The following is a 9,374-nucleotide window of genomic DNA, read 5'->3' as shown; positions in this document are numbered from 1 at the left end:
CCTCTTCTTCATTCAGTGCCCCTCCCCTACCCCAATTGGTCTGAATTTTCAAGGTTTGACCATCGTGGCAATGTCCTCCTGGGACAGCCACCATGGAGGCTGAAGTGTTCAGATTTATCTTTTGCTGTCTCTCTGGGGTGGAACAGAGGTGGAAAGGAAGATGTTTTCCTCTTTGAAATGTGGAAGACCCTCTGGGATTTTATGCTCACTATTCAGGGAGTTCTTTACAGCCTAAGGAAACAAGACAAGCTTCAGACCCTGAAAAGTCCTACCTGATCTTCTCTGCCTGTCAAAACTGGCAGAGTTTCCTTGGGGCAACTTTGTGGCAGAGACTGGAGGGGGGTGCAGATGATATTGGGGCTGCATTCAGAGATGGAGAGAACAGAGTGAGATTTCCAAGATTAGCCTATCTGAGCAGGTCCCAAAGGACTTTACTGAGGTCACAGGGTGGGGTGCCCCTTACCTGTTGCTAAGCCCCATGAACCTGGAGGACAGATTCCAGCAGCCGAGGTCTGGAAGGGTGCCGAAGATTGAGGTCAGAATAATGAGCCCCAGCCCAGTTCTAGATGCTGTTACAGAGCAGAAGCAGGATGAGTTATTGAAACAGATCATGAGCCCAGGAGATGGGGAGACACAAAGCAGCTGAGGAGTATGATTAGGAGGCAGCCTCAAATGATTTCTGGAGCCTGAGTTTAAATAATCCCAGACTGTTTCACATGCTTTGAGGGTACCGGCATGAGAATGAGCCCATTTTTTAAAAAAAAAGGATTGGAGGACTTCCCTGGTGGCACAGTGGTTAAGAATCTGCCTGCCAATGCAGGGGACACGGGTTCGAGCCCTGGTCCGGGAAGATCCCACATGCCGCAGAGCAGCTAAGCCCGTGCACCACAACTACTGAGCCTGCGCTCTAGAGCCTGCGAGCCACAACTATTGAAGCTCGTGTGCCTAGAACCCGTGCTCCGCAACAAGAGAAGCCACCGCAATGAGCAGCCTGCGCACCACAACGAAGAGTAGCCCCCTCTCGCTGCAACTAGAGAAAGCCTGTGCGCAGCAACGAAGACCCAATGCAGCCAAAAATAAAGTAAATAAATAAAAATAAAGAAAGAAAGGATTGGGCAGAGACAAAGAGGGGAAGGGAAAGAGAGAGAATATAAAAAGCAGATCCAGGAACTAAAAATCCCTAGTTGTCCTTCCCTACTAAGTACTAAGGCAAATGCCTCAACATACCTTAATAATCTCTGAGAGATCCATTATAGCTAATCTTCATAATGTCATCTTATGTCATTAATAATAAATGGCTGTAAATAGATTTGAAAGGTAGTTGGGAAGATTTCCATGAAAATAAGGTTAAAAAATGTTTTGAAATTATCTGGGTGAAAAGAAAATTTGTGCTTTCTGAAAATTGGTTTATGAAGAATGTCTCATTCTCCAGCAAGGATAGAGAAGTGAGCGGTCATGTCCTCAGCACTGCATGGCTTGTAGAACTGATGTATCCAGTCACTCAGTCCTCACAGGCACGTGGGCTCTGGTGACCCACAGTGAAATTATCTCACATTTGTCCAGCTTTCTAGGAGATGGAAGGCACTGAGCGCTTCAAAATAATATAAGATTTGTGGTCAATGCTAAAACCCATTAAGTGGGCCTGTGTAATGGAGCTGAGGTCTGTACCTCATCCATGTGAATTTCCACGTGTCTTTCAGAGAGCCGGTTAGGTAGTAGGTCCTGGCTGCCAGGTGGGAGTGAGCATGATTTAGACAAGGGACCAGTTCTGGAGTCAGCTGTGAGCCCAGCCCAAGAGGAAAGCCCAGCCTTTCTTTCAGGAGTTAGTCTAAGCAAGGATGTGTGTCTAAACTCTAAGAGCTGAGTGGGAGACATATGGCAAACATCAGCAGAGTAGCAGAAACTGGGTCCTGAAGAGGCATGCTCAATTCTGAGAGGTGGCGTTGCTGGCCATCAGGAGGGTACCTCACTCGCCCCCTAGGCCTTGGCCTACCTTTCACTCCACCTATAGATCTTCATTCAGATTTAACTTACTTGCAAAGCCTTCCCTGAGCCTGAGGAATTTCTTGGGGAGGAATTGGCAGACAGTCAAGGCTTCGAAACAGGGGAATTACGTAATGAGCTTTGCAAACTGGCTCCATCCCCCTGGCTGCAGTCTGAATGTTAAAACTAGAAGGGGTCAGAATGGAGGCTGTTGAAAACAATGCAGAATCTGGCCATGAACCTGACTCCTCCCTGTCTCTACCTCTCATTTGGTCAGTAAACAAGTTCTGTCAATTTTACATTCTGAATATTTCTCAAAGATGTCTGCAGTGCTGATCACCAATTACAATGTATGTTTTTTTCCCCACACCACCATTCTCCTTTACCAGCTGGGTGCTCTACAATTTAACTCAGTTCTGACACTGTCTACCTGGAGGTAGCACCAGATCCCACAGGTTCGGGGCTCAGTCCCACAGGACTGCCTCCACGTCACCAGTCCACGTTGTCATGTCACCTGTGCTTCTGACCATATGGCTATAAGTCCGTGGTTCCCACAATCCCCTTCTTGAGTTTGATTAACTTGCTGGAGCAGCTCACAGAACTCAGAGAAACATTTTACTTACTAGATTACTGGTATATTATAAAAGGATATAACTCAGGAGCAGTCAGATGGAAGAGATACATAGGGCAAGGTGTAGGGAAAGGGCGTGGAGCTTCCATACTCTCTGGGAGCAGCCTCTCCTGAATCTCCATGTGTTCATCAACCAGGAAGCTCTCTGAACTCTTTCTCCTTGTGGGTTTTTCTGGAGGCTTCATTACAGAGGCATGATTGATTAAATCATTGGCCACTGGTGACTAACCTCAACTTCCAGCCCCTCTTCCCTCCCCCAGGTCAGGGGGTGGAAACGAAAGCTTCAACCCCTTAATCATAAGGTTGGTTCCACTGGCAACCAGCCCCCATCCTTAGGTGATTTACAAAGGCACCTCATTAACAAAACAAAAGACACTTTAATGGCTCTCATCAAAGAAAACTCCAGGAACAGTGGTGGAAGACCAAATATATGTTTCTTATTATCAATCACAATACCATGACATCCATTTATCTCTCTCTCTGCTGACACTACTTTCGTTCTGGCCCTCATCATCTCTCCACGAATCATAACAGCATCCTCATCTCCCACCTTGAATTTAGTCTTGTTGCCTTCACCTGGCCACCAGAGACGTCTCTCTGAAACACAGACCTATTTCTGTAACTCATTTACTTGAAGCTCTAATTGTCTCTCATTCTTCTTACCATAACATCTAAAATATTTGGTGTGTTCTACAAACTTGGCAAAGTCTGGCCTCTGCTTATCCTACTGAAGTGGGTGTTGCGGCATGCTGGCCAAATCTACCCTTCAGGATAAGGACACTCATTCCCTCAGTTGTGTGGGTGTTGCCGCTAACAGCTCAGAGCTGAGTCCTTCTCCAGGCCGTGTCCTCAGCCAGAGGAAGCTGCCCTACTCAAGGTTATATACGATCCCTTCCCAGGAACAGCCCCCACCAAGGAGTGCTTGAGGCAGGGCTGCCAAGGCATCGTCCCTTTGCCTCCCTTCTGGACACGTCTGAAGGTCCCGCCTAGTTCCAGAGCTCCTTGTGGGATTGGTTGAGGCCTTTGTTGCAACTGCATTGCAGTTGAACTTCTCTCTTTGCTCACTCAAGCGCCATTCATCCCCCCACAGGTATTGTTCCAGAGAGTATACCCCCAGAAATGTCTTGCTTTTGTAGGGGAGCAAAATTTCCCACCCCAAAATCTCTTTGGCATTTGGATTATTTCGAGCTGAAAACAATCAAGGCCCAAGACTCAGGAAGAAACTTTGACCTTCCCCCTAACTGCCTAAAAGAACGTAGATAGAGGACCTCTTCCCTTCGGGAAGGGAGCCATCCCTATAGATAACAAAGTATGAACCAGCTGTGACAGACAGAAAGGAACCTAGCAAAGTCTGTTAAAATTTCTCTCTGTGTCCCTCTGTCTCTACATGAACCAGCAAACATTTGTTTACCAAACATTTGCTTTTCCATCTCCATGTGAATTGCCTTCCTCCCCTTTGAAGTCCCAAGCTGAAACAGGAGGGAAGGGGGCAGGACACCACCTTTAAAAGAATGACATAGCCATAGGACATGACAAAAACTGGTTAGGACCAACTAGGTCCAAGATGGTGGAAGATTCAACTTCCAGTGGACCTTGAGCCTCATTATACGCTCATTGTAATACATTAGCAAGCTAAACAACATTCCCACCAGCGCCATGACAGTTCTGAGGCCAACCATAAAAGGTCAAAAAGTGGACAGTGGACCAATTCCTGGAAATCTCCGCCCCTTCCCTGAAATAGTTGGAATAATCGTCCCACTCATTAGCCTATGAAATTACCCAGCCCATAAAAACTAACCATCCCATATTTTGAGGCCTCTTGCCTTCTAAGATGGCCCACACTCTGTCTTTGGATAGAGTGTGGGCCATCTTTAAATAAATAAATAAATCCACTCCTTACCTATCACTTTGTCTCTCAATGAATTCTTTCTGTGACAAGACGTCAAGAACCTGAGCTTCATTAAGTCCTGAGACCAGGTGTGCGATCTCAATTAAAAGATGTGGGTTCAAGTCCCAATCTGAGGTGCATGGTTTCAGAATCACTACCCCCAATATCCTCTTTTGTCTTTTGCTGAAATGATATTGAAGGTGAGAGTTTTGGTCATTTTGGTGAGTTACTCTGTGCTCCCGGGTCTCTCCCATGTATACATGTTATTAAACTTTTGTTTGATTTTCTCCTGTTTATCTGTCACATGTCAATTTAATTCTTAGGACAGCCAGAAGGACCTAGAGGGAAATTTCTTCTCCCTGACACACGCAAATTGCTCTCAGAGTCTGTTTCCTGGGAAGCCTGACCTACAGTACTCTCCCAGCCCCATCACTCAGTCGCTAAAAGTTCATACAGAACTTGTATCTCTTCCTCAAGTCCCTAAGTTCTCATTCATGTGTCTTTGCATTTGCTATTGCTTCTGCCTAGAGCCTTGCACACCTCTCCTCCCTGCTATCCATTTTATACAGCTAATTCCTATTCATCCTCCAAGTCTCAGCTAAGATGTCACCTCCTTTGGGAAGTCTTCCCTGATTCATGGAGCTCAGGGTACTCCACCTCTGTGCTGTCATGACATTCAGTACTACCTTCTATCACTGCATGATTAAAATAATTGTAATTCATTACAATTATGCATCCTTGTGATTGTCTTCCCTATTAGACTACATCCTCTGTAGAGCAAGGAATGTATCTACCCTATCTATCATTGTATCCCTAGTGCGTAGTCCATATTGGAACACAATGGGAACCTAAAATACTTGTTAAATAAATGAATAAAAAGTGGGAAATAAGCCTTAAATAAGGAAGTAGCAGTAAAAAGATAAAAGAGAAGATCAAATATATGCTTGATGTACATTTAGGTGGTAAAATTAATAGGTCTTAGTGACTGATTAATTGACTGATTAAACATAAGGCTAAGAGGGAGAAAGAGTCTAGAATAACTCCTTTGTTTCTGTATTTATAAGTAGGTAGAAGATGATGTCTATTCCATATCCAAGTGCAAATGTCCAGTTGGCAGGTGGAAATAGGATTTGGAGCTCAAGACTTAGGCCTGGACTTGGAAATCATGAGTGTGTCACCTAAGAAATTCCCTTATCAATTTACTTCTTGTCGATAGCATCCTGCAGACCCCCATTGGAATCTTTCTCCATTCTGTCCTCATATTGCTTCCTTCCGCAACTCAGTGGGTGCTCATATTAATTTGCTGGGGCTGCCATAACAAAAATACCATGGACAGGTGGCTTAAAAAACAGGAATTTATTTCTCACAGTTCCGGGGACAGAGGTCCAAGATCAAGGTGCCAACAGGTTTGTTTTCTTCCTAGGAGTCTCTCCTTGGCTTGCAGACGGCCTTCCTCTTACTGTGTCTTCATGTGGTGTTTCCCCTGGTGTCCCTTTGTGGGTCCAAATTTCCTCTTTTTATAAGGGCACCGGTCAGATTAGATTAGGGCCCACACTGATGACTTCGGTTCAACATCATTACCCTTTTAAAGGCCCTATCTCCAAATACAGTCACAATCTGAGGCACTAAGGGGCTCGGACTCCAACATCTGAATGTTGCAGGGGGACACAACTCAGCCCATGATAGGCCTACGTCTCTTCTCCTCCTTCCACCCTGCCGCCCCAGGGGCAGGCAGCCCACACTTCCCCACCAGGGCACCCATGGCCAGATGAGCCTTCCCTCAGACTGCCAAGATTCAGACTTCAGCACGTCATGGAAACAGATAAATGAGGGGGTTATTGTGCCCGGGGTGGGGGTGAGGATGTGGTAGGAAGACTTGAAGTCTTAAATTTCATGGAGAGTATGGGGAAAATCAGATGTGGCTCTTGTGGAGAATGAACGTGGGGGATGATAAGAGCTAAGTTAAGAGGGTGTAGGGGAGCAGAATTTGCCACCCCAGATTCTGTCTCTTTGGCATGAGGATTAATTTAGGCTAATTTCTTTTTTTTTTTTTTTTTTGGCCATGCCGCACAGCTTGTGGGATCTTAGTTCCCCAACCAGGGGTGGAACCTGCGACCCCTGCAGTGGAAGGGCAGAGTCTTGACCACTGGACCACCGGGGAAGTCCCATTAGGCTGATTGTTTTTAAGGCCCAAAAAGACTCAGGAAGACCCTTTGACCTTCCCCTAATTGCCTAAAAGCATGTAGATAGAGGACCTATTCCAGGAAGGGAGCTATGGCCGTAGATAACTAAGTATGAACTAGGTGTGTAGACAGAAAGGAATCTAACAAAGTCTGCTTATTAAAATCCCTCTCTGTGCCCCAGTGTCCCTACAAAGCCCAGCAAACATTTGTTTAAGAAACACTTGCTTGTCCATCTCCATGTAAATTGCCTTCCTGCCCTCTAAAGTCCCAAATCACTACCCCAACAGCTTCTTTTGTCTTTAGCTGAGGATGGTATTTAAGGTGAGGGCTTCAGCCATTCTGGCGAGTTACTTTGTTTTCCTGGGTCTCTCCCATGCACACGTGTTTTTAAATTTTTGTTTGATTTTCTCTTGTTAATCTGCCTCATGTCGATTTAATTCTTAGACCAGCCAGAAGAACCGAGAAGGAAAGAGAAAAATGTTTTCCTCCCAACAAGGGGTTGGCTGAGGTCACATTTTAAAGCGCTTTCCTTTTGGCATAAAAGCAGCCAATGTTTTATCTAAAGAGACAGGGAATTAGAGGCCGCTCCAATCACTCAAGCAGGAAACAATGCAATTAGTTGTAAAAGGTTGGAAGATTGGAGGATGATGTTAAGGCAAAGAGCTATTGGCGGTGGGGTGGGGGCAGGAGTGGTGAATAAAAGATAAAGGGAAGAATCTGGGGAAAAAAACAGACATCCTGTTCAGATCCAAATGACGAATTCTAGTATCCCGGATGGAATTCTGTTGAGTTGGCCTCTGCCTCCTTAAGAAGACAAGGTCTCCTCCTCACAGACTTTCCTGGAGTTAGCCAGCACCCCTCAGTAAAGTGGAGGGTGCAGGGAGCAGAGAAGGCTCTAGAAATCAGGGAGTCAGTTAATATGGAGGCACAGCAGCAAAAGGACCACCAGTAATGAAGATAGTGAATTCCAAGAAGACCTGGAAAACTGGATGAGATCAGCCTCGGTGGGCTGATTAGGCTGGACATTCATATGGCCAGTTCTGACTGGTCATTTAGGGAAAAACACCAACTCGGGGCTGGGCTTACAGATCAATGACTAGTGACTTAGGTGCAACCACATTGAGGACATAGTGGTAGCTGTCAAAGGGCTTAAGTTTCCTCTCTCAGGATACCGGGACAGGGAAGCAGGTGGGTCAGGCACTTGCAAAGGAGAAAAGGGGTCACTGTGCTTGGTGACTGTCCTCCTTAATGAGCCAGCTTATAGCAGTGGTCAAGGCCAGAGGTTAAATGTAAGGAAGGCAAAAGAGCCAAGCGAATGATTTTATCCCAACAGCAGGCTAAGGGGCACCAAGCCATCTTTTTATTTCCATTGTGTAAGGCCTGCTCTGAATAAAGATGGCCACCGTTGGCCACTGTATGTCAGTCAAAGCTGTGACTATCTCCAAAATGAGTTTAACTTTCCTTTTTTGAGACTTCTGGTCACAAGAACATGAGGGTTTCCACTCTGTTCTGCCCCATGGCTCATCAATCCTAATGGGTTAGGGGAACCAGCTGCGGGCTTTGCCGCCTCAGGTCACAAGAGTAAAAGCTTGCCAACCAAGAGCAGGTGTGGGCAGTTAGAGCGGAGAAACCAGGCTTGTGCCTGTGAACCAGGTAACTGAAGAGAGTGTGTGGGGCAGAGAGGGAGCGTCTGCCAGGACTGAACTGAAGGGCTCTGAGGCCAAGCTCTTTGGAGCCCCTTCCAGAGACACGGGGACAACAGCAGCCTTGGAAACAGCCCAAGGACATGTGCTACAATGAGGCCTCCCACTTTGTTCTCACCGAGTCTCCAATAATTCTTTAGACGCCATTAGTATTGAACGTATATTTCATTGTAAAAATAATGTAAACCTGCTATAGAAAACCAAGAAAAAGATTACCCCAAGAAAACACTGCCTCCTAAAAGTTAATTGTGAGTTTCACTTCCACTGGATCTTATCCACCTTAGTTCACCGTCTCAAAGTTAGGACTTAAAGAGTTCATCAAGAAAATCAACCAGAACTTCCCTGGCAGCGCAGTGGTTAAGAATCCACCTGCCAATGGAGGGGACACGGGTTCGTATCCCTGGTCTGGGAAGATCCCACATGCCGTGGAGCAACTAAGCCCGTGCGCCACAACTACTGAAGCCTGCATGCCTAGAGCCCGTGCTCCGCAACAAGAGGAGCCACCGCAGTGAGAAGTCCGCGCACCGCAAGGAAGAGTAGCCCCCGTGCGCAGCAACGAAGCGAAGACCCAATGCAGCCAAATAAATAAATAAATAACATTTAAAAAGAAAAGAAAAAAAAAATCAACCAGAGCACCTTTAGCATAACACTTTATTCCAAAATGCCAGGCGTGAAAAGTTTCCAAAAGAGCATTCTCACTCAGGGAAGGAGGCTGAGTGGGGCAGTATCTTTCATGAGAATTTAAGAGGAGGGCTCAGCAGAAGTTCACCTAGATTGGGGAACACCGTTGCCCCTTGATATCCGTGGGGAATTCGGTCCAGGACTGCCCCATCCCCCATCCCCTACCCCCACATCCCGAAGATACCAAAATCCTGCGATGCTCACCTTCCTTATATAAAATGGCTTAGTACACTTAGCCCTCCACATCTGCAGATATAGAGGGCTGAGTGTCATCAAAGATAGTTCTTGGAAATAGGAGGAATTGT

Source organism: Balaenoptera borealis (genome assembly GCF_965194805.1).
Source record: "Balaenoptera borealis genome assembly, chromosome: 11".
Classification (NCBI taxonomy): domain Eukaryota; kingdom Metazoa; phylum Chordata; class Mammalia; order Artiodactyla; family Balaenopteridae; genus Balaenoptera; species Balaenoptera borealis.
This window is presented reverse-complemented; position numbering follows the sequence as displayed.